Source organism: Hyaena hyaena, unplaced genomic scaffold (genome assembly GCF_003009895.1).
Source record: "Hyaena hyaena isolate Hyena2069 unplaced genomic scaffold, ASM300989v1 scaffold_32, whole genome shotgun sequence".
NCBI classification, from domain to species: Eukaryota; Metazoa; Chordata; class Mammalia; order Carnivora; family Hyaenidae; genus Hyaena; species Hyaena hyaena.
In genome coordinates this window covers 5,137,790-5,161,852 of record NW_024080663.1, presented here as the reverse complement: position 1 = coordinate 5,161,852, position 24,063 = coordinate 5,137,790, and the positions used below count along the sequence as shown (strand labels likewise).

Sequence of the window (24,063 nt, the reverse complement as noted above, 5' to 3'; positions counted from 1 at the left end):
AGATCTGTGGCTGTCTACACGTGCCTGCTGGGCATTATCTATATGTCACACGGTCTTTCCAGCACATAGTCCACAAAACTTATCAGACATCAGAGAATCTTAGAGTTGAAAGGGTGCCAAGATATACTGTCTGACCATCTCGGCATTTCAGAGACTGTCCCGATGGACAGACAGACCTTCTGCCAGGGCTGTAAGACTCGGTCACAGTTCTCAGGGTTTGATAAGCTATCTGATCTAGGCTCCACCCTTCCAGGGGCACACCATCCACAGAACTCTGGCAAGAGAGAAGGTAGCCTGTTTCAGGTGGGAACTGATCTTTTTTATACCTTCCTTAAAGTGGCTACCTACCTACCCTGACTTTATAAAGATATTTTGTTCCGTTTTTCTTGAATTACCAGCTACTAAACTGCTCTCCAGACCAGTCTTCGCTGATCCCTAGTGAGTTGCCCCTATAACTTTTCTTCACAGACCCTCAAGACACTGTAAAGGACACAGGACTGGTGTTCAACCCTGCTCAACATCGCTGAATAGAACAGGGTTCAATTACTGTCTCATTACTGTTGGGGCAGTAATGAGAATCACCACCTTGGGTCTCACTGCCACTCTGTCAACAACTCACTGTGGCCAGGTACCGTCCACATGCATTATTCTAATTACTTGTCACGGCACCTATTTGAGGCAAGTTTTATTGTCCCGTTTTGCAGAATAGGAAACTGAGGCACAGAGAGATTGGGCAAGTTGCCTGATCACACGTTCAGGAGTGGAGGGGTTCTACTGCTTCAGTCACTTTTCACCTGTGACTCAGTTACCATATGCACAGGGAGGCTGGACTAAATGACTTTCCCTGTCAGCTCCAGAATTCTTCTAATTCTAGGACTCTAATTTGCCTCTAGTTTTGTCCTATGCCTAAATCACAAGATTGTTCTGAACCTTTCAGAGTTCAGAATTCTAAAAATCCTATTAATGCAAGGTTTCTCAACAGTGGCATTACTGAAATTTTGGACAGGGTAGTTCTGCACTGTGGTGGCCTGTCCTGCACATTGTAGGATGTTTAACAGCATCCCTGGCCTCTACCCACAAGATTCCAGTAGACAATTACGAATGTCTCCAGGGGCTGCCAAATGTCTCCAGCTGAGAACCACTGAATTAATGTATTCCCTAATCCTTGGATTATGTGGGTTGCTTTTCTCTATCTTTTTTTTTTCCCATGGAGCAGAACAAAATAAAACCTACAGCTAAAAAGTAATGTGAAGATTGTTTGTTGGGTCTTCAATGTCACAAAAATATTTTCGTGTTCATTGCCTTTGAAAGAACTGTACATATCCACGTGTGCTCCTTTCACTATCTAAATATACAGGCTGTGAATATTCGGATGGAAATGTCTGCATATAGACTGGGCATTGGTGGGAGATGCATTAACAACCTGCTATAGATCAGAAACAGAGACTATTAAGATAAAAGTGGAAATTAAAGGTACTCATTTGTTTATCTCTGTCCTATCTCTATTTTGAGGCGTCTTACTACTAAAGTCCTAGAGATGATAAAACCACAAAACCATAAATCAAGTATTTTTAAAAAATGGCAAATTAATCTTGAGGAAAACTTTGGCTAAGGAAAGCTACTTTTAATTAACCACAGGTTTTAACTCTGCATTTTAACAGAGGCCTAGGCAAAACAATTAAAAAACTGTGGACTGTGGACTAACTTACCACTGTTTAACGAAACATATCAATATGAGAGACTTATCTAAGCACTGAACAAAAGAGAATTTATTAAGTAAAAAAGATGTTAAACAATATAATGGTTGATCCTATCTTTTTAAAAAAACACAGAAATACTCTACATATTTCTATTTCTTAAAATGGACATTCTCAAACAATACAGGGGCATTGCTTTTACTGTCTTTCCTCCTTACTACTGTGTAAGCTTTTTAGGGCAACATCCAGGACCATCTATGTTCTATACCTGGAACAAAAAAGGCACTCACTAAATTTTGCTCAAAGGAAGGAGTAAAGGGGTAAAGGGGGGGGGTTCCTTTGCCCATTGTATATGGAGTCAAATGCTCCATTTGCTACACTCAACTCCGTTTATAACTCTATCATACACACATAACATAAACATAATGGCTGTAACTGACAGCTTTTTCAAAAACCATCCCACATCCATTTGCCTTTTCTTCAGGGGAACCATTGTACTGTATTTCTCTCTCAACTGAGGTGCTTGGATAGACTCCATAACCCAACTATGAGGAGAGGACATATGACTCCAGTCTGACCAGTCCTGGAATCGCATTCCACTGACAAAAGTCACTTGTTCAGGGAAGAGCACCTAATCCAGTGAGAAACCAGGAGATGGAATGGGACATTTGTTGGGGCTGCTGAGAGAGCAGTGCCTTTTTTTTGCCATACTAAAACCTTGGCGGATTTAGGCCTGGCACTGTTAACACTTATCTTGCTACCCTGAGAAGGAAGCCATCACAAAGCAGAACACAGCAGAACTGTGAGATGAAGACAGGCCAGGTCCCAAAGGTAGCATTTACGATCCATGAATCCAGCTGTGCCTGAAGGAAACCAGATCTATCTCTAGACTTGCCAGGTATGTGAGGGAATACATTCCATTTTTACTTAAGACAGCATGAATCAGGACTTCTGTCACTAGTAATAAAAAGCATACTAATTGACGTAGCCCTTGATTTTGTCTAACTCCCTGACTAGCCTCTGACTATTTGCAGTGCCAACTGGTTAAGTGTTCAGTATGTTTCTGCTAGATGAATTAGCAAACCAATAAATAAACTTTCTCTGAGAACAGAAAATCCAAGAGATGTACTACGGATAATACAAATTATAGGTCTAGAAAAGAGAAAGCGGTCAGGGCTAATATAAATAAGAGGTGGTGAGGGTAGATGAGCCTGATCAACAATCAGTGGGTATAAGAGGACTGTTGCTCTGTAGATGTGGCTGAAACGTAACACTGGCATGTATGAAGAGATACGGTTAATTTGGGGAGTCTGAACTCAACTTCCAGCCTAGGAGGCACCCCATACACAGAATACGGGCCAAGACCTCTGGGGTCTGGATTGGTTTGAAGGTAAGAGACCATGAAGCTGAGAGTGATCCAACAGGGAGCACGTGAAGGCGAGATTAAAAGCCAGATGGGGAGCCCAACTAGGGCTGCAACTGCAGGGAATGCACAGAGAAGCAGAGTCCGCCTCTGAGGTACCTGCCTGAAAGCTAGGCTTTCAAGCAGCTTCTTGCTCGTGGAGGTGGAGGCTGGAGAGAACTCGTGAACAGCAGGCACAGAGCTGCGGGGACAGTTCCGCAGACCTTCCAGGCTCATGCATAAAGCTGGAGAACCAGAGGCCACTGTCAAAGCTGGGCTGGCTCAGGCAGGTAGTCTCTGTGGAGGTCACAGGTTTCAAAATCAACACCCCTGTTTATTAGGATACTGGCTTCGCTTTGTAGACAGGTAAACGGGGAGATGCGGGAGGGAGCAAACACTGAGGTGGAGGAATAGTCCAGAGACACAGGCCGCAAAACATCTTAGATTTAAGGCTTAACAGGAAGCAAAGTCAGATAAAGTGCTTAAGAGCATATCTTCTTATTTTAGAAAAATAAGAAACCCACAAGGTCGCCTGACTTCAGCCTATGACCCAAAGTGTGTCAAAGATAATGAATCAATGTTTCCTGTAGCCAAGAAAGCTAGAGATGGTTAGACTTGGCCAAGGGAAGGGTAATGGAAACCTCAGAGGTGGCTATTCCAGTGTATCTTTGGGCTAAAATACAGGGCAGGAGAAGAGTGAGGGCCCCAGGAGGAGCCGGGTGACTGAAGCAGGCTGGGGAAAAGGGTTACAGAATGGAAGGAATGGTCTACATGTGAACATAAAGATCAGTGGAACCGGTGGTGACGGAGGAGCTTACTCTACAGAAAAGAGTGAGTTCTTTCAATACCAGGAGAAAAGAATTAGAATTCTGAGTATTTTTGAGGTTGGTTTGGGAAAAATTGTTATTTTCTGAGGGCATGACAAAGGATAAAAATGGTGGCACTGGAAGTTTGCTCCCAGTGGATTTTCTTTTAAATGCAAACACTTCCCAGCTCATTGTGGAAACTGCAAAAAGCATACAGAAAAAAAAGTAATCCTTCTAATCTCATCAATCTGTTAACATTTTGGTGTATTCCCTTTCAGTGAATGTCTTTATATAAACATTTATATTTTACTGTAAAATAGGATCACATATGCACATACATAATTGTGAGACCTTATATATAAACATTGTAGAATTGTTTAGCTATAGTTTTGTGTGTTATAAAAAGTCTTTAAAAATTTCATGATTTTTAATGACTGCATATATATTTAATTCTATGGATAGCTCATAATTCAATAACTCTTCCCTGTTAGAAATTCAGATTGACTCCTTTTCTTTCTGTTCTAAATCATGCTGTTTGAACATCTTTGTGTAGATATCTGTGACCCCTAAGGTTTTAATTTTGGATTGGACTACGTTCCAGAGTTCTTGCTGAGTGAGAGGTTAGAAGACACAGCTTCAAGGACTTAAGGAAGTTGCAGAAAGTTTATTAAAACAACTGTCATGAGTTGGGAAAGGGTCATGCGGTGTTTTGGGTTTTGTTCCTGCCTAGAATCTGGCGATTTCTTACCATATGAACTGCGGCAGCAAGCAGAGCCCCTCTCATGGCGTGAGACTCCTGTCTAGGTCCCCTATGCAGCTAGTGGACGGGCCAGGGACTTGGCCAGAGCTGCTACCTGGATCTGACCAGGAGCACGTGGTGCAGAAAAGCATTTCTGGAGGAGAAACTGTTTTTGTGGCAAAGGTGCCACTGAAGAGACTCCTGTCCAGTACGAGCGGTGCCAGGGGCGTACGGGCGGTGCCAGGGGCAGTGTTCGCTGTCCAGCAGCAGTGGCAGAAGTGTCTTCCCAAAGCAGGTCTATGGCCATGGCCCCAACTGTTTAGCTCTCATCTTGTCCCTCCATGTTTTCTAGTCCAACTTCATTAGCTTTTTCAGTAATTCTGAGAGCTCTTCTTTGAAGGTTCCCAGACTCATGGGGGGGGGGGGGGGGGGGGGGGGGGGGAGGGGGAGAGTGTGGGCGGTTTCCCTACACACAATATCAAGCAATTCTCGGATATCAGCAGTGTGACTGAGAATTCAACTCAATTTTGACATTATCTGGGGATAGTACCAGAATCCACAGGTTAAAGGATCAGTCCTACGAGACTGCCCCTCAATCCCCACTTCAGACATCAGTCACCAAGCCCCAGGCTGTTTAACCGGTGCTTCTGACTGATAGGCTACAGCCTGGAAGTTACAACGACCTCCTAGGTTCTTTTACTTTGCTAGAAGAAGAGCTCGCAGAACTCTGGGAAACATTTATGTTTACCAGTTTATTAAAGGATATGATAAAGGATATGAATAAATAGCCAGATGAAGAGATTCATAGGGTGAAGTATGGCACACCACTGTTTCCAGTCTCTAAGTGTTCACCAACAAAGTTGTTCTCTAAACCCAAACACCCTTTTGGCTGTTTATGGGGACTTCATTACATAGTCATGACTGACTAGGTCATTGGCCATTTGCTGATTCGACCTCCAACTCTTCTTTCCTCCTCTGAATTGGAGGTTTGGGGTGGGGGTCTTGAAAGTTCCAACCTTCTAATCACAAGGTTGGTCCTCCTAGCAACCAGGACCCAAAAGTCACCTTCATTAACGTAACAAAAGACTCATTCATTGTCCTGTCACAGGAAATTCCAAGGGTTTGGGAGCTTTGAGCCAGAAACCTTGGACTAAGACCAAATAACATATGAAAAATATATTATTTGGTCATTCAAATGACCAAATAATATATTTCTTATAAATCACATAATTGTAGCTTTCAATAGCCTTTCACTAAATTCTTTTTCTATTTCAATCAGCCAGTGTGGATTAAAAAATTTTTAGCTTATTTATTGTAAGAGCAAGAGAGAGAGAGAGAGAGAGAGAGGCAGAGAAAGAGGAGGTAGAAAATCCCAAGCAGGCTCTGCATCATCAGCACAGAGCCTGATGTGGGACTTGAACCCCTGAGGTGTGAAATCATGACCTGCGCTGAAATCAAGTGTTAGATGCTTCACCAACTGAGCCACCCAGGCGCCCCAGCCAGAGTGTATTTTTGTGGTTTCTTATCAAGAATCTGGACTGGTATGGGAAGAACCAAGGCTATGAGAGTAGCAGAGTCTGATGAGGAATGGACCATGTCAGGACAGAAACGAGATTTGTGTAGGCAGGGCTAGGAGCACTGGAGCACAGGAAGCAGACACAGTGAGACGTGGATGAGGGCTACGGCATGGGAAGGGCCACGTGAGCAAGCAAGTACTCCAGCATGGGAAGGGTAGGTGAAAGGCCTCGGCCAGAGAGGAGGAGGGCAAGAGCAGTGAGGGAACACCTCAAAAACTGGAGGGAGAAGCATCTGTGAATAATCAAGGCAGTGAGGAAGAAAATGCAGTTGGAGAGAGGTGCTCTGTAACACGCAGAGGTTAGTCAGGGGACCAGAAAGCTCGGGTGACGCCTGAGGAAAGGCAGTGCTGAGTGTCCGTGATCAGCAGAGGTGGACGGCAGGAAGGAAAAGGATGAGCAGCAGATGGGATGACGTATTCCTTGGCTCACGATGTGGTACATTGCATTTCTTCTTTTTTTATGTATATTTGATCATCTGAGTATTAACAGTTAAACAGAAACATCTAAATATCAAAAATAATGTGAAATAACCAAATAAATCCTCAACACTAGAATCACCAGCTATTTATGAACCTTGAGGTCTCTTACAGTTCCATTGCTAACACACAGAAATTTCAGAGTCGTCACCATTGTGTAATAGCATTCTGAGGTGTGCTTTTCCAATTCTGTCACTCCTTCCATTCCAGGTGCTACATAGGCATTCGTTGCTTCACTGCACGAATGTGCTACGGTCTACCTGGATACTTCTAAGCTCCTCTTGATGCGAATACAGCTTTCATCTTCTTTTAAGAAGGTAAGTAAATTTAATAAGTTGTTTTTTACCTAGGCTACTGTGCTCATGCTGTAAGGATACTGATTTTATTGTTGGCTCCTCAAATTATCAGTTACTTGTATTTTGCTTGGTGACAACTCAAAAAAACTGTTCCTAATGTAAATTAGGTTTCTGGACCAAATTCCAACGTGTGTGTGTGTGTGTGTGCGTGCTTCCCTACACCAACAGTGATCCAGACATTGACTGGGTGTCTTATGATTTGACTCAATTCTGACACTACCTACACAGATTCCATAGGTAAAGTGCTCAGTCCTGTAACTTCGGCCTCCACTTCAGACACCAGGCACATGCCCAGGATGGTACTTGTGCTTCTGGCTGACAGGCTACACACCGGAGGCTCCAGCTCCCTCCTCAAACTCAGGATACTGCAAGTCCATATTGTTACTGGTCCTTCTGACTGAATGGTTGTAAATCAGATGTTCCCACAATCCCTTCCTTGGGTTCAATTAATTTGCTAGAATAGCTCACTGAACCCAGAAGAATCCATTTGCTCACTAGAATGCGGATTTATTACGAAGGATGTGAAAGGATATGAATCAACAGCTGGGGGGAGGGGGGACACACACAGGGCAAAGTATGGGGAAAGGGCACATGGAGCTTCCGTGCCCTTTTGGAACTTGCCATTCTCCCCCAATCGCCATGTATTCACTAACCCAGAAGCTTCTGAACCCTGTCTTCTTGGGAGTTTTGTGGAGGCTTCATTACACAGCCATGATTGATTAAATGATTAAGTGACTGAATGAACCTCTAGGCTCTCTCCCCTCCGAAGGTCAGGCGGGGGGTTGGGACTGAAAATGTTAACCCTCTAATCACATGGTTGGCTACGTTGGCAACCAGCCTCCGTATAAAACCCTTAGGGGCTCTTCAAATAAAACCCTGCTGTCCTCATCACTTAAGAAATTCTAAGGGCTTTAGACGAGCTTTGAGTCAGGAACTGTGGATTAAGACCAAATATATATGAGAAAAACATTTTGGTCACCTGAATGACTATATATATACTTTTCTTCTAAATCACAATACCACACATTGCCATTAAAAAAAAAAAAACAACAGCAAATTTTTGTCCTGTAGGATCTTCCCCAGTTGATTAAGTTCCCTATATTGACACCCCAACACTGATTACTCCAGTTCAGCCAGAATATTCTTGTTCATGTTGCATTCACACAATTCATCAAGAGGCTGGACAACATGGTGCTTATGGGGCAGGGATTTGCAATCACAGAGACGTGGGTTGGCTCTTCCACAGCACTGTGACCAGGGACAAACTGCTTATCCATTCCATGGCGCAGTTTCCTCACTTCTGGATTACTTCATTCAGGAAATATTTACTGAGCAAAGATACTGTGCCAGGTACTATTCTGGGTATTGGGAATGTATTGGTGAACAAAAGTCTCTGCCTTCACAAAGTGAACATTCTAGTGGTGGACAGAAAATAAGAGATGCAGGTGTGAACATATAACATGAAGCAGGATAAGGGAACAGGAGATACGGAGGTCAAGTAAGATCTGGGAGGAGGAGACCTGTAAGCAAATATGTGATGAAGTGGTATGTCTTCCGAGTAATAGAGACATCAGAGCAAGAGGCAGGAAAGAAGAGGCAGATTTTGTGGACTTACTATAAGTTACTGAGGGCTAAGGAAAGGGTGGGTGGGGTTAGGGAGGGGCAGGAGCTGGAGACAGATCAGAATTTAGCAGAGCTGTGAGGTCCAGGTGAAACTCTACCTTAGGGGTTTGACTTTCTGTGGTAAATATTGGAAACAAAGACACACAGGACCAGATGACACTGGTCTGATGGTGTGGTGGGGTGGCAAAGAATAAGCTTTAATGTGTTCTCCTTCTTGGGAGTTTGTAGTGGGTAGGGAGGGAATGTTAAGGATAGGGAAGAGTCATTAACCAGAAACAAAGAGAACACGAAGGAAACAGCATCTACTTAATAGTATTACTGTGGAGGTTAAATACGATAATACATGTAAAGCATTTAACGTAGTGCTTGGCCCATTTTAAAAATTCAATAAATGGCAGTTATTATTATGATCCATCCAAAAGTCAAGGAGCATAATTATGGCATTTTTCAAACTCTTCAGAGTGCTCACAAGGCTCTTCCCTCACTCTGTCACAGGTATAGCACTGACCTGGCATGATTTGCTCTACCCGTCAGAGGTTACCTTAGAAGAGTAACCCAACCATCCATTTTGATCTTTACCTTCCAGTCATGTTTTCTGCCCTGCCTGCTCCCCTCCAAGTGATGCCTGTGTAAGAAAATGATAGAAGGAGCCTGATTACCAGCAACAGTATTTTCCGGATTTCCACAGATGCTAGACACCTGAAAGATTCTTGAGTGACCCTGCTTTGGGCCTGCGGAGCCCCGGCAGTGTACATCTCAGCCTGTGGCCAAATGGCTGTGAAAGTTGATTGGCTGCAGCACGGTTGGCAAGCCTGATAACATGATGGATAAGGCTCATCGTGTTCATTTCAAAACGATGTTTTACCCTTGCCTGGGAAACTAGATTCCCAGCCTGATTTGTTGGGTTTGGGTTCAGCAACAGGGGTGGCAGGTAAAGAGGGAGCAGAGACATGCAGACATCAGGCTCCAGTATCCCCACCACAACTGAGGGACGCTCAAATGTAGTTTCAGTGCATGTTAGCAGGACTGTACAGACCAGGGCTCCCTGAAGCTGGGTGCTCTGTACATGGCGATGGCCAATCCTCCCACTCTGAGTGCAGAGTCGGCGAAGGAACTCAGAGCTTGTTAGGGGGACACACTGGGCTTCCTTGCCCTGATCTCCCATCATGAAAAAGTAAATACATATGTAAAATTAAAACTTAAAATTTTTTCTTGTCTGGTTAAGCCATGCTTGCTCTGCACCATTATTAAAGATCACTGTCAGGCTAATCAAACATTGTTCTCCTAACCCTTCCTGGAAGCAGTTGAGGAAACTGCATTTTTTTGTTTTCCTGTTCTCAGGACCAAATGGTCAAGGTAACGTTCATTTCCTGCCTTCGTGGTTTTTGTTTTCACTGTATTTTCAATGTTCTGAAATAATTTTACAGAGATCTTTGAATCATAGTAATTCAGTATTTTTTCCTTTGTTTTCTCCGCACCCTATATTCCATTGCTCTCCCAGAAGCAGATTGCTAGAGCTAGATGCGGCCTCTGGGAGTCATTTAGCACAATCCTCTCCTTGTCTCCTGAGAAAGAAGGGCAAGACCTTGACCTTTACAGGCACCTACTATTGCCAGGCACAGGACCTATGTGACATTTTGCATAATTACCTCACTTAAACCTACAACCGTCCTCCGGAGTGGGTGCTGTTGTCCTCACATCTTGGACAAGAAAACTAAAGCACAGAGAGATTACATGACCTAAGTAAGATCACACAGCTGAGGCTCTAATCCAGCTTCTGGAAGACAAGTCTCTCCTGTCCACCATCCTGATCTGGCTCTGCCCTGTACCTGTCAACCAGATCCAGCATTAGCTGGAAGTAGGCGTAAAGGCAAGTAGGGCTCCAGGGCAGATAGGACTCAGGGAGTTTAACTGCAGGTGAAATTCTGGCAACTATTACTAATATTTTATAGCTTTAATAGAGAAATTGGTGGCAGACCAGAACATGCCACTGGACTAGGATGGATTAGGAAAGCTTTTCAGCAGGTTAAATAGAAAAAATGGTTAACATTTTTATAAGAAAAAGGAGAACCCTTTCTAAACAGGAAGAATTGGCTTGATCAGAGCAGTTATATAATTTCTAACTTCTGTCAAGACCCTTTCTTAACTAGATAAGTGATAGTTTCTTCATGATTTTTTTTTTTTTAACATGTGGCAATGTACAAAATTTCTATCGTGCTGAACTGAAAGCTACTCAGTAGTTTTCCTTAGGGAATTTAGGCACGTATTATTTTTGCAATACAGGCATATCTTGCATTGCTCTTTGCTTTATGATGTTCCGCAGATACAGTGGTTTTTGTTTTTGCTTTTGTTTTTAACCCGCTGAAGGTCTGTGGCAGCCCTGCATCGAGCAAGCCTATCAGTGCTGTTTGTCCAACAGCATTTGCTCGCTTCAGGTCTCTGGGTCGCAATTTGGTAATTCCTGTACTATTCCAAACTTTTTCATTATTATTGTATTTATTATGGCAATCTGTGATCAATGATCTTTGGTGTTACTATTGGAACTGTTTTGAGGTGCCACGAACTGTTCCCATGTAAACCAGCAAATGTAACTGATAAATGGGTGGGTGCTGACTGTTCCACCAACCGGCCGTTCCCCTTCTCTCTCCCCCTCTCCTTGGGCCTCCCTGTTCCCTGAGACACAGTGTACTGAAATAAGGCCAATTAATAACCCTACCAGAGCCTCCAAGTGCTCAAGCGAAAGGAAGAGGTACGCGTCTCTCACTTTAAATCAAAAGCTAGAAATGACTTAAACTCCGTGAGGAAGGCATGTTGAAAGCTGAGATCGGCCAAAAGTTGCCACACAGTTAGCCAAGTTGTGAATGCAAAGGAAAAGTTCTTGAAGGAAATTAAGAGTGCTACTCTGGTGAACACACCAATGCTAAGAAAACAAAACAGTCCTACTGCTGATATGGAGAAAGTCTGAGTGGTTTGGAGAGAAGATGAAACCAGCCACAGCATTCCCTTAACACAAGGCCTAATCCAGAGCCAGGCTCTAACTCTCTGCAATTCTAACAAGGTTGAAGGCTACACTAATGGCTTTTTCCTAAAACAGGAACACTGGTAGGAACTGAGAGAAGCAATTCATTCTAGCAGGAGTTGTTTCATGGGATTTAAGAGAAGCAGCCATTTCAGTAACTTAAAAGTGCAAGGTAATGCAGCAAGTGCTGATATAGAAGCTACAGCAACGTATCCAGATGATGTAGCTAAGTCATGAAGGGGCTATACTAAATGAGATTTTCAATGTAGACAAAGCATCCTTCCACTGGAAGACGATGCCATCTAGGACTTCCATTGCTAGACAAAAGTCAACTACCTGGCTTCAAAGCTTCAAAGGACAGGCTGACGCTCTTTAGGAGCTGATACAGATGGTGACTGAGCTGAAGCCAATACTCACTTATCATTCTGTTTTTTTTAAATATATTTTGAGAGAGGGAGAGAGAGCGAGAGCGAGCGCATAAATGGGGAAGAGGTAGAGAGAGGGAGAGAGGGAGATAGGGAGAGAGAGAGAGAGAGAGAGAGAGAGAGAGAGAGAGAATCCAAAGCAGGCTGAGTGCTGTCAGCACAGAGCCCAATGTGGTGCTCAAACTCATGAATTGTGAGATCATGACCTGAACTGAAATCAAGAGTCAGATGCTTAACCAACTGAACCACCCAGGAGCCTTGCTCACTTACCATTCTGAAAGTCCTAGGACCCTAAAAGGACTATGCTAACCTACTCTGCCCATGCTCTAGAAATGGAACAACAAAGCCATGGATGACAGCACATCTGTTTACAACATAATTTACTGAATATTTTAAGCCCACTGTTGAGAATTCCTGCTAAGAAAAAAATTCTTTTCAAAATATTACTACTCACTGACAATGTGCCTGGTCACCCAAGGACTCTGATGAAGATGCAGAACAAGATTAATGTTGTTTTCATGCTGAACACAACATCCATTCTGCAGCCCATGGATCAAGGAATAACTTCAACTTTCAAGTCTTCTTATTTAAGAAATACATTTTGCAAGGTGATAGCTATTTTAGATAGTGGTTCCTCTGATGGACCTGGGCAAAGTCCATTAAAAACCTCTGGGAAGGAGTCACCATTCTAGATGACATTCATTATTCATGGCCAAAATGTCAACATGAGCAGGAGTTTGGGAGAAGCTGATTCCCACCCTCATGGATGACTTGGAGGCGCTCTGGACTTCAGTGGAGGAATGAACTGCAGGTGTGGTAGAAATAGCAAGAGCACTAGAATGGGAAGTGGAGCCTGAACATATGACTGAATGGCTGCAATCTCATGATCAAGCTTTCATGGATGAGGAATTGCTTCTTATGGATGAGCAAAGATAGCAGTTTTTTGAGATGGAATCTACTTCTGGTGAAGATGCTGTGAAGACTGTTGAAATGACAGCAAAGAACTGAGAATATGACATCAACTTACATGATTAAGGTTCATGTTTGAGAGGACTGACTCCAGTTGTGAAAGAGTTCTACTATGGGTAAAATGCTTGCAAACAGTCTCACGTGCTACAGAGAAACCATTCATGAAAAGAAGATTCAGTCAATGTGTCAAACTTCACTGCTGTCTTATTTTAAGAAATTGCCACAGCTCCCACCCTATTCAGTCAGCAGCCATCAACAAGGCAAAACCCTCCACTGGCAAAAAAGATTACAACTCACTAAAAGCTCCAATGATGTAGCATCTTTTAGCAATAAAGTTGCTATTTGTTTTTATAACAAATAAAGTTTTTATTTGTTTTTTTAAATGTTTATTTTTTAAAGAAAGAGAGAGGGAGAGAGCGTGGGGAGGGACAGAGAGAGAAGGGGACAGAGGATCCCAAGAAGGCTCTGTGCTACCAACAGGGAGCCGATGTTGGGCTTGAACTCATAAAACATGAGATCATGACCTGAGCTGAAGTTGGATGCTCAACCAACTGAGCCACCCATGCGCCCCGGCAATAAAGTATATTTAAGTTTATGTATTTGCACTCTTTTTTACACACAATCCTATCGTGCACTTAGTATATATATATATATATAGTAGTATAAACATAACTTTTATATGTACTGGGAAACCTTACACACAATCCTATCGTGCACTTAGTGTATATATATAGTAGTATAAACAACTTTTATATGTACTGGGAAACCGACAAAATTCATTTGACTGCTTTATTGTGATATTTGCTTTACAGCTGTGGCCTAGAACTGAACCCGCAATATCTTTAACCTGTGTATAAAAAAATCTTTATGAGTTTTTATAGGGGATTATCTGATTCCTTAATTCTGAGTCAAAAGGATACATAAAAGTACTTGTTTCTGATATTCTGTGTGTGTGTGTGTGTGTGTGTGTGTGTGTGTAAAAGGGAGAGAGACACTCAGATGATGGAACGGGCAAAATGATAGTTTTCAACAAACTGAGAAGCATTCAGTAGTTGTGCTCTGCTGTGGTTACACACGGTACTCTGCAGCCAAGCTTTGACTCCACACCTTGAATAGCTGTCAAGGTTTTCCAAAGAACACGTGCTTCACTCTGATTTCAGGTATTCAAAAGTTATTTTCCTTTCATTGTCCATCACACATTTATCACAATCCTAGCAATGGTGCACCTGACTCCACCATTCACGTGCCAAAGCAGAATGACACTGCTTGTCAAAATCAGGGTGTTTTTGAGGTTTTTACCGATTTCAACTTTTAGCTGAGTTTTGTTAATAAGTATGTTTCACTGCACTCCCTTGTATTATAGACTCAGAAGACAAGTACCTTAGCAGGAACTGAGAGAAGTAATGAGTTCATCCTGGTTCTATTTGGAGAGGACCCCTTTAAACCAGCAAGTAGAGAAATGACTCTATGCTAGTATTTCTCAGGCCTCCACATCACAATGACCCAGGGGCACTTGCCCAAAATGTATTCTTTTCAAGCAGAATCTCTGGGCCTAGAGTCCTGGAATACACATTTTAAACAAGTTCCCAGGTGATTCTACTGCAAACCACGGTTTGTAAACCTCTGTTCTATACTACAGGAAGCTAGCACCCCATCTACATTTATTCCTGCGAAAGGGGTGTGTGTGTGCTAAGGGAGAAAGAGACGTGGCTATTGGTGGCCCATTAAAGGACATCCTCTCTCGCATCCTGCAAGACCACCTTGGGGGCAGAAGCGCAGCTGAATTCATCCGGAGGAGATTTTAGTGAGCCCGAGGTTCCTACTAGCAGAGAGAACTGCCAGAACTCTGTTGGCTAGACTCTTCTAAATCAAGTAGCCCTAAGGTAGGGAGGAGACCTGTCTTAAAGGACTAGAAAGTTAGCTCCTCAATTACCAGTTAATGCTTTGCAAAGGGTTAGTTAACAGCATTCTGAGAGTAAGGACAGGAGACCGGGAAGGCACCTGAAGACAGAAAGGGACATTAATTAATAGGGAGGTAGCAGGTGGCAAGGGAGCAACTCTTCTGTCACTCAAAGTCACCTTAGCTGCCAAGGAGCCCCATCTCACCTGGGCTACAGGAGCATCTCTGCAGTTGTGGGCAATGGTTTGCTGTGTGCTCTCTGGCCTCACAAGCTGGGGGGTTGGGGAGGACAGGGCTGGACAAGCAGGGCCTCAGTAGTGGGGCTATGCCGGAGTCATCTCGAGGGCGGAGGCAACAGGTTTTAATCTAGCAGGTAATCTGAGAAACACCCTGCCTGACCCAAAGCCAAATTTTGTTAAAGAAGAGATTCTCAACCACTATGGAGAGAACACCAAAGCTCCGGGTTTTCTAATTCAAGTATGGAGCCCCTGTTTTTTGAAACAATAGTTTCTGTCTAACTGTGAATACGATGGCATCTCCGAGCAATGGGCAATCCAGGGAAAGGGCATGACTCCAGGTGAGAGCATGGACTCTGGAGCCAGAGTGCCTAGGAGTGAATCCTGGGCCTGCCACTCCCTACTTGGGTGAACTGGTGTGAGTCATTTCACTTCTCTGTGCCTCAGTTTCATCATCTATAAAAGGGGGATTTAAGTGGTGCTTTCGACATAAGGAGTAAATAGGGTAAGGTCTGCAAAGCACTTTGAACTCAGCGAGTCCCTTATACATATTTGCTATTATTTTTCTTAGTCTCTCTGCCGAGGGTTGCCTCACAACAAATACTAAAAGATGGGTCTCGGAGCTGAAGCGGGAAAAGAATCCTTGTGTCATCGGTACGGCTGATGTTCTTTCAAGATCAACAGTGGCTCTTTTGATTTAATTCCAGTCTTCCCTCCTCCCCCAAACCCTGCGGAGGGCACTGCTGGGCCACAGTCCAGGCATCTTCTGTTGGGGCAGCAGGTTCTCAGGTCCTCTCTGAAGAGCCTTTCAAGGGAAAAGGACGTGGGCTGGCAGACGAATAAACCCCTATTTTGTGTAGCTCAGCTAACAGGGCAAATATAATGTCCACCAAATTATTTGCTGGTAAAGCTTCCCAGGGCAAGACTGAAAATAAAATTCTGTTAGAAATCCACTGCAGGGTATGAAATGGAATTATCTCCACCAGGATTAAATCACACTTCCTGAGTCTGACAGCGCGTTTCCCGGGAGAGTGAGCGCCATGCAGCCACTTCTTCACTGTTGTTCCTGACTCCTTCCCCCACCGACTGTCCGGCCCATTCAGTCTCCCCTGCCAGCTCACTGCGGCTTGAGCCTTTGAAACAAAGAGCTGGGGTACTTCTGGTTGGGGGAACTGTTGGCAAGGGGAATTCTAGAGACGAACTGAAGCAAGACACTCACACATGTGATGGACACTAAGTTTAAATTTGATGTGAATTATAATCAAGTATGTTAAAACCCATGCTGTCGTTCGAATAGCTACAAGCCCATCACTCTGGGCTTCTCAACCTGTATGACTTTATTAGGAAATTTCTTTACGAATTCAATAGTTATGGACTGAGCTGAATGGGAAGCACAGTATGATTACAGTATGGATGCTGCAGTATCAGACTATTTCGGTTTGAGTCCTTTCTCTGCCACTGAGTAGCCATCAAACTTTGGGCAGGTCAATTTTTTTTTCCTTATGCCCCAGTTTTCTTAGCCACAGAATGGGGATTTTAAAAAAGGCAGGTAACTAACTCTTAGGGTTGTTGTAAGGATTAAATGAGTTAACGTGTATGAGGGATTGTAATGATGCCTGGCATTTTTCTTGGCACAGGGGCCTGGAAGATGAGCGAACCATCAGGGAGCCCACAATCCATAAACATGGTACTGCATCCAGCTCCTATCATGTACTTTGCACAAAATGGGTGAACACACACACAAGTCTTGGGGGGGTGGGGTGTCTAGGTGGCTGTTTGTAAAGTCTTACTCTTGGTTTTGGCTCAGGTCATGATCTCATGGTTTGTGGGATCAAGTCCCCTCGTCGGGCTCTGCGCTGATGGCAGGAGCCTGCTTGGGATTGTGTCTCTACCTCTCCCCCACTTGCTCACATGCACGCACATGACATATTTCTCTCTGTCAAAATAATTAAACATTAAAAAAAAAAGTCCCAGGAGGAGTTGGCAGAAATTGCTGATTCACTGTTAGGTCTCTAGTAGTGCCGGGCAGTTGAACATCACAAAATACCTCAAAAAAAAACCAAAAACCAAAAACCAAAAAACCAATGGCTTTGTACACTGACTCTACAAATAAGAACAAAAACTTTATAACATGTCATTAGTTTAAAGCTATCCACTCCAATACAATGCATCTTTAAAAACTGAAATGAACAGAAAAGTTTTAGTCTTTAAACAGAGGACATACTTTTTCATTGCCTCATATAATCACTTCTAAAACCTAAAGTGTATGTTCACCACTGATATGCCAATAATGCTCTGCTATGAGGGGCCCAGAGCACTACGTTCAATCAACAAAAACCTTTAGACGATACATAAAAGGGTGAGAGAGGAACATCATGGACTGTTCTAAAGCCATAAAATCATTCCCCTCTCCTTCCCCTTCCACTTTACAAGAGTATTCACTGATCTTTTTTTATTCAGTTTTTAGATCTTTGTTTTTAAAGTCTAAGAGTTCTTGTAGCATCCTATAAAAACAGACTACAAGGAGAGCCTGTTGCAGAGACTGAATTGTTTCTAACCCAGGCAATTTAAGGCAAAAGAAGAATCCAATTAAAAAAAAAAAAGAATTAAAGATAAAGCCCACAATACAAATAATGTCTAGCTAAGTATCCAATGAAGTGCTTTTGCTAGATCTGTTTTTGAAAAAAACAAAAAAGCTCGGTAGACATAATTATGGAGAATGTGAGGAGAGTTTATAACATCCTCAAATTCTTCAAAGCATGTGGCCCCGAAGGTCCCTAACACAGTGGCTTACTTCTTTTTCTGCCTTCCTTTTTCCTCCTTTCCTCTCTTTGCAGTCAGTGGAAGGCAAATCCCTGTTTTATGCCAGACCCTGCAGCTCTGGCCTACAGGGGGTGGGGAGAAGGCTGGGGGGGCGGGGTCAGGGGGTGTCCTTCTCCTGCTCCTTCCCTGGGGAGAGGTCCTCCCCCTCTTATTGGCCAAGTCCATCTTTCTTTTGGCTCCCACTGTCTTCCCAGGCTGGCGTCCCCATTTTAACCCTCTAATCCTGCTGGGGAAGGGCTTCTGGCCACACCATTTGAAATCCTATTATTTAAAAACAACAGCCTTTTCATCGGATACATTTCTCTTTCCCCCTTCTCACCCAAACCCTGCCAATTCTATTCCTAAACCCTCTTGGGCGTGGACCTGCCCTTGATCTCTACGACCTGAGGTGAGCCTCTCGCCTGATTCACTCACAGCCTCCTACCTGTTTTCCCAGGCTCACTTCCTCCTCCTCCTCCACTCCTCTCTCCGAAGTGCTGCAACAGGACTTTTTCTTAAAATACAAACCTGATCGTGTCGTCATATGTTGTCAACGAATTGTTGCTGCCCCCAACATAGAGTCCAAACACCCTAAAGATCTTTCCTAAAACGCTTTACCGTCATCACTGTGGTTTCAAGGCTCACCTCAATTATTTTCTATGGTGATAGAGAAACACACGAGTATCGCTAAAGTTAATATAACAACAATAAATGTGAGGAATCAAGAGATATATTTCACAAATAATAATACCTGTTTGTAACTATGTATTGTACTTTAGTGACCCTTCAGGTACAACCAGTTTTGTAGTTCTAAAGTAGACTTAATTGTTCTAAATGCTTTCTTTGTCCAAATTAATGAGTTTTTCTAAAACACATAAGCCAGGATTAGAAAAGATTTGGCCAGTGTGCTTACTGGAAATCAAAGCTTTAGGACCAGTATTCCCACTTACTATTTTTTTTTTTTAAAACAGGGATGAGGAAGGGAGGAATGACCAAATTAGGACTAAGAAAGAGAAGAGAGAGAGGGCATCAAAGATGTATCAGACCCCTGAATAACCTCCTTGCCCAAAGCATGACAGTTTACAGGGACTCATATTCTTTAGAAATAGTATCTCATGTCATTCTACCCCCCACAGCCACAGTAGGAGATAGGTGTGATTATCTGCATTTTACAGGTGAAAAAACACAGCAGCAATATGAATTTTGCTTACTATGGTAATCACTAATTGTGATGCTTACAATTAAGAGGGAAAACTCACCCTTCCCGTTGCCCTGGAGGGAAGAGTGGAGTACCTTCTTCTCAGCCTTCTCACTCACGCCTTCCCTGTTGAGGAGGACTGCCAGGCTTGCCTGGGCAGTGAGTTTAGGAGAACAGACTAGGGAGGCTCGGCCCTGTCAGGCCCATGGGCTTTTTCACTCTCTTCCAGCTAGTCTGTCTTCTACACCTACCCTCTACACTGGCTTGTGTGCTGGGTAGAAGGGAGAGGCAGGCCCGTGGTCTAATGTGGGGGAGATTTAGTAAACCCAGGGTGGCTGCATATCAAAGCCACATCCTCCAATCTTGCTTTCATCACTTGATAAAGCTAGTATTTTCCTTTCTAGGTCTTATTTCTCAATTGGTTATGAACATAAAAGGGGAAGACAGAGGGCTATTAACTGGCTCCCTAAAAGCTAAACACAAGGCACATAATAGGTGCTCAATAAATATTTGTTAAATGGCATTTGTCCAAGGCCACAAAGCTAATAAGCAACAGAATAGAAACTTCAATCTATGTCTGACAGAAAATCCCATGATTTCTTAAAATTCCACGTTAGTGCTTCTTGTTTCCAGGTTTCAATTCATACTTCAGCATGGCTGCCAGAAAACCGAAGGCACTGGCATCCACTGCCATAAAAACACATGTATGCCTAAGAGTTTAGCTGATAATCTATTCATCTACAAGAGTGTAAGGATGAGTTTAGCATGTCTGCCTCTTCTCAGCTATATCATGAGCCACTACTGCGGGAGCCCCGTAGGTACATGGAGATGGGCCTCGAAGAAGTAGAGAAGGTGGCACCAGCAGTGTGTGGAACAGACAGGGAGGGGAGGGACAGGCAGCTGAGCAAGAAGCAGCACGTGCACAAAAGGGACAGGGCAAGGAACTGGGGACCAAGAGAGAATGAGGGTCCACCAGGGATCTGGGGGCTTGGGGGGATGAGGAGGAGGCAGGTGAAAGAAGAAGGATCATGCAAATCCCAGCAGAACAAAAGGCTACAGACACGGGAGATAAGAATATGTCCAAACAAAGAACATAAAGGCGAGACAGATAAAAGAACAGGAGTAAATCACTGGCTATGAAAATAGCCACAAACTGATTTTCCATTTCATGTCAAGATGATGAAAAGTGAGAGCTGATCTGTGTGCCAGTAGCCTTCAGGAACGAAGAAATAAAACACTCAGGTTGAAAAGAGTTTGAGGAGCCAGAAGATGACAAGATTCCTCCTGCAGGCAAAAGTGAAATTAAAGTAATGACAGCGTCCACTGCCCTTTCCCCTACCTTCCCGTCCCCCCCTCCAGTCACAAAAGAGTGGGGAGCTGTCTGGCTGGCAACCATGTATGAGCGCAGCAGGGACCCTGCTCAGGCTGAGCTAATATAGTTGCTTTTTAAGAGTATCTGGTAGAATTCAGGATTGTGTGTTCACAAACACCATATAAAAACAGGGTCGTCTTTGCCTTCCAAGCAGTTTTTTTTCACTCTGTTTAAAGGCCGGGCTGAGTCTTTTTTTCCCCTAGCTAGAGTGGCACACAAAGAATTCTCTGACACACTGCACCCACTGCAGATGAAAGCGCTTAAGTGTGAGTGAAAGCAACAATGTTTAGAGTGACATTTACTAGCTGCAAACAGTGAAATCAGAGAGCTTCAGTTCTCACAGATTAAATGTCAGGCTTTAAACATTTAGCAGAGTGTTAGCTATGGAATTTTTTGAAATTTAGGATTTACCTTGAGACTGCAAGCAGGACTTGAGACATATAAAAGAAAGGCTTCTTAAACCAAGGAAATAATTGAGCCATGAGCTGATATGACTATGTATTTTTAACTGAAGGTGAGACAGCCGCAGGATGGTTACTGAGTTCAGCTCATCAAACCAGTGAGCTGGCTGTTCTTTACTGTTCCAGGTTAGTACAAGGAAGCTGACATTCCCTGCGCTTCACATTTCGGAAGACATAAGTCAAAGGACTAAAACATGGGAGTTTGTAGGCACATAGAATTTTTCCACAGCAAGCATGGACTTTACAAGCCCAATAGTTTTCACATTACTGTTTCAGAATGAATGCTTTTTAATGCATCTAAAAAAGTTAGGCAAATAGATCACTTAAAAAGATTTTTTCCCAAGGTTAACTTTTGATGACAAAATTGGCTATAACTGCCAAATAGAAATTCTGTCTTTGTGACTAATAAAATCTCAAATTTGACAATAGTAGCAATTCTTTCTTTCCTTCATTCAAAATGGCTGATAAGCAATTTCTCTAGCATGCTTACCAGGGGTGCTGGGCAGATACAAAGCCCATGATAAGGGTTAACATTTCAAGCTTTATTTTAAACACTTTATAACCATTACATTATCCCCATTTTACAGATAAGAAAACTGGGGCTTCAAGAGATTAACGACTTTGCCCAGCACCACAGGACTGCTAAATCCTGTGGCATTCAAACGCGAGCCGCTGTCTCCCAAGCCTGAACACTTAGCTTCCACCCTGGGAACTCTCGGTCTGGCAGAGACCACAGGCATGTGGACAAATCAAGTTTAATGCAAAAAAGCCACAACGTGGATATGAACAGAGACAGAGACTGAGTAATTCTGTCTCAGGTCTGGGAGCTGAGGAGGAGATCTTGACGCAGGAGGTGGAGTTTTTCGTTGTTCTGGGCATAGGAAGCTATGCTACCAAAGCACGGAGGGCCTGGCATGTGTGCGTTGAGGCCAGAGTTCACTGTGCATTGGAAGGGTGAAGGACAGGGATTAGAAACAAGGCAATTACAACAGCCTGGGTGAAGATAGAAAGGGAGGCTGGAGTGGGGGAAACAGAGGCCACCAGGGTTAGGAAAGGCAGAAGCGAAATGATATGGTGAATGGCTGCCTGTGAGCAGGGACACAGAGCAGTCCACAGTGGCTAGCGTTTTAGACTGCTGTAAAGACTGACAGCGACGGAGGCAAGACAGGTTGGGAGTGGGGGTAGAAAAGAGGAAGACGAGGCTCTAGCTCAGTTTTAGAAAAGCTGCGTTACAGACCCTCGAGGGACATGTGGGCGTCCGCTCTACTGCATTCTCAACTTTACCAACACTGAGCGCCTTTTGTACCAGGTACTAAGGAGATCACAAGAGAACAAAACTGGGTCTTGCCTTCCAGGAGTTTATGCACCGTGTGGTCTGGTTCTTAATAGTGGCAATGCATCAGGCACTAATAGGATCATTTCTGGTTGTGATAGTTACGGGGGTTTGGGGAGGGTGATACTGTTTGTGCTTAGCGGACAAGTGCCACAGATACGGACATTCTGTGATATTTGGGACTGTTTACTACAACAAAGCACTATCTTGTATCCCACTGGACGTCCATATAGGTGATAATTATTTGAGGTCAGAACCTAATTTTCTTTCACACAGAAGAACAAAAAAAATTTTTTTTGCAAGTTTCATGCACACATTGAATTTTCCCAACTAGAACTACCATGGGAATTGAGCAAAGACTATACCTTGTTTTCTTTGGACCTTTACCAAGAGCTAGCAGTTCACTATTTAAGAAAATTACATCAAGAATTGGGGGAGTTGAGGGGTGCCTGGGTGGCTTAGTCGGTTAAGTGTCCGACTTTCGCTTAGGTCATGATCTCACGGTTCGTGGGTTCGAGCCCCGCATCGGGCTCTGTGCTGACTGCCAGCTCAGAGCCTGGAGCCTATTTCAGAGTCTGTGTCTCCCTCTCTCTCTGACCCTCCCCTGCTCACGCTGTCTCTCTCTCTCTCTCTCCTAGGAAAAAAAAAAAAAAGAATTGGGGGAGTTGAAAAAGTTCTGGAGATGGAGAGTGCTGATGGCTGCAAAATAATGTGCATGAACTTAATCCCACAGGATTGTCTACTTGAAAAATGGTTAAAATGGTCAATTTTATGTTATATATATTTTGAAAGAAAAAAGTTATAAATTAAAAAGAAAGGAAAAAGAAAATTACACAGCAGGCGGCAAACCCACTGAGTTTTCGAGCTACCATATGACATGCTGCATCAGTCTGCACTGAGGCTGCTCTGATCACGGGGACCCCACATTCTTGTCGACTCCCTGGACTGCATCTCCTGGGGGGGGCTCATGCCCGGAGATACTATAAAACATGTGATGTGAGGACAAATCACTTGCTTTTTATGTCTCTTTTTTATTTTTATGTTACACAATTTTATGTTATAGAATATGTGTATTTTAGGTTATAGAATAGGTGATAAAGGATACATTATGTCAAAAAGGTTGAGGGTCCCTATGAGAGATAGATATATGTTAAATGGAACTAAAATATAAGGCAAACCATGGAAGCACCTCTGAGAGGTACAAGTATAAAGGGAGAACAAGGGAAAGAGAGGTTATTGGCCATGGGGGATCTGGAAAGATCCATGGAAAAAGGAAAATGTGAGCAGGCAGTGACTGGTGGCCTCTGTTAGAAGAACTCCAGAGATGTGGGGCTCGGGACCTGATGCCTCCAATGATGACCATTCCTTTTGGCATGACTTTGATTTTTATCAAGTTCTTGTTGATGTTCTTTCTGTATCTCCCCTGCAATGGCTCTTGTTCTGGGAAATTCCAGTAGGTAGAGAATGATAAATCCCTAGCCCAAGTAGTATCTTTTCCAGAATCTTACAACTGTGGTCTCTGTAATACTCTCTGGTTAATCTCTTCTTCAAGCTAATCTCCCCACTTGCTCCAAATGTTTCTCATATCACTTGGTTTCGAATTCCCTCACCATCTGGGTCATTTTCCTCCAAAGATGTTCCAATTTGTCAGTGGCCTTTTAAAAGTGTGATA

At 43.4% G+C, this 24,063-nt stretch overlaps 1 protein-coding gene and 1 long non-coding RNA gene across 3 annotated transcripts in view; one reads left to right on the top strand and one right to left on the bottom strand.

Moving 5' to 3' along the window:
• Positions 1-24,063, bottom strand: part of ALG14 (ALG14 UDP-N-acetylglucosaminyltransferase subunit) — a 99,967-nt gene that overhangs the window by 1,494 nt on the left and 74,410 nt on the right. The window lies entirely within an intron of this gene.
• LOC120229460 lies at positions 6,406-23,389 on the top strand. Of its 2 annotated transcripts, none has more exons than XR_005527735.1 (3): positions 6,406-6,656; positions 6,908-7,014; positions 23,030-23,389. It is a non-coding gene; the product is annotated as an uncharacterized LOC120229460 (long non-coding RNA). The 2 variants fall into 2 exon arrangements; XR_005527734.1 differs by lacking the exon at positions 23,030-23,389 and adding an exon at positions 9,172-12,179.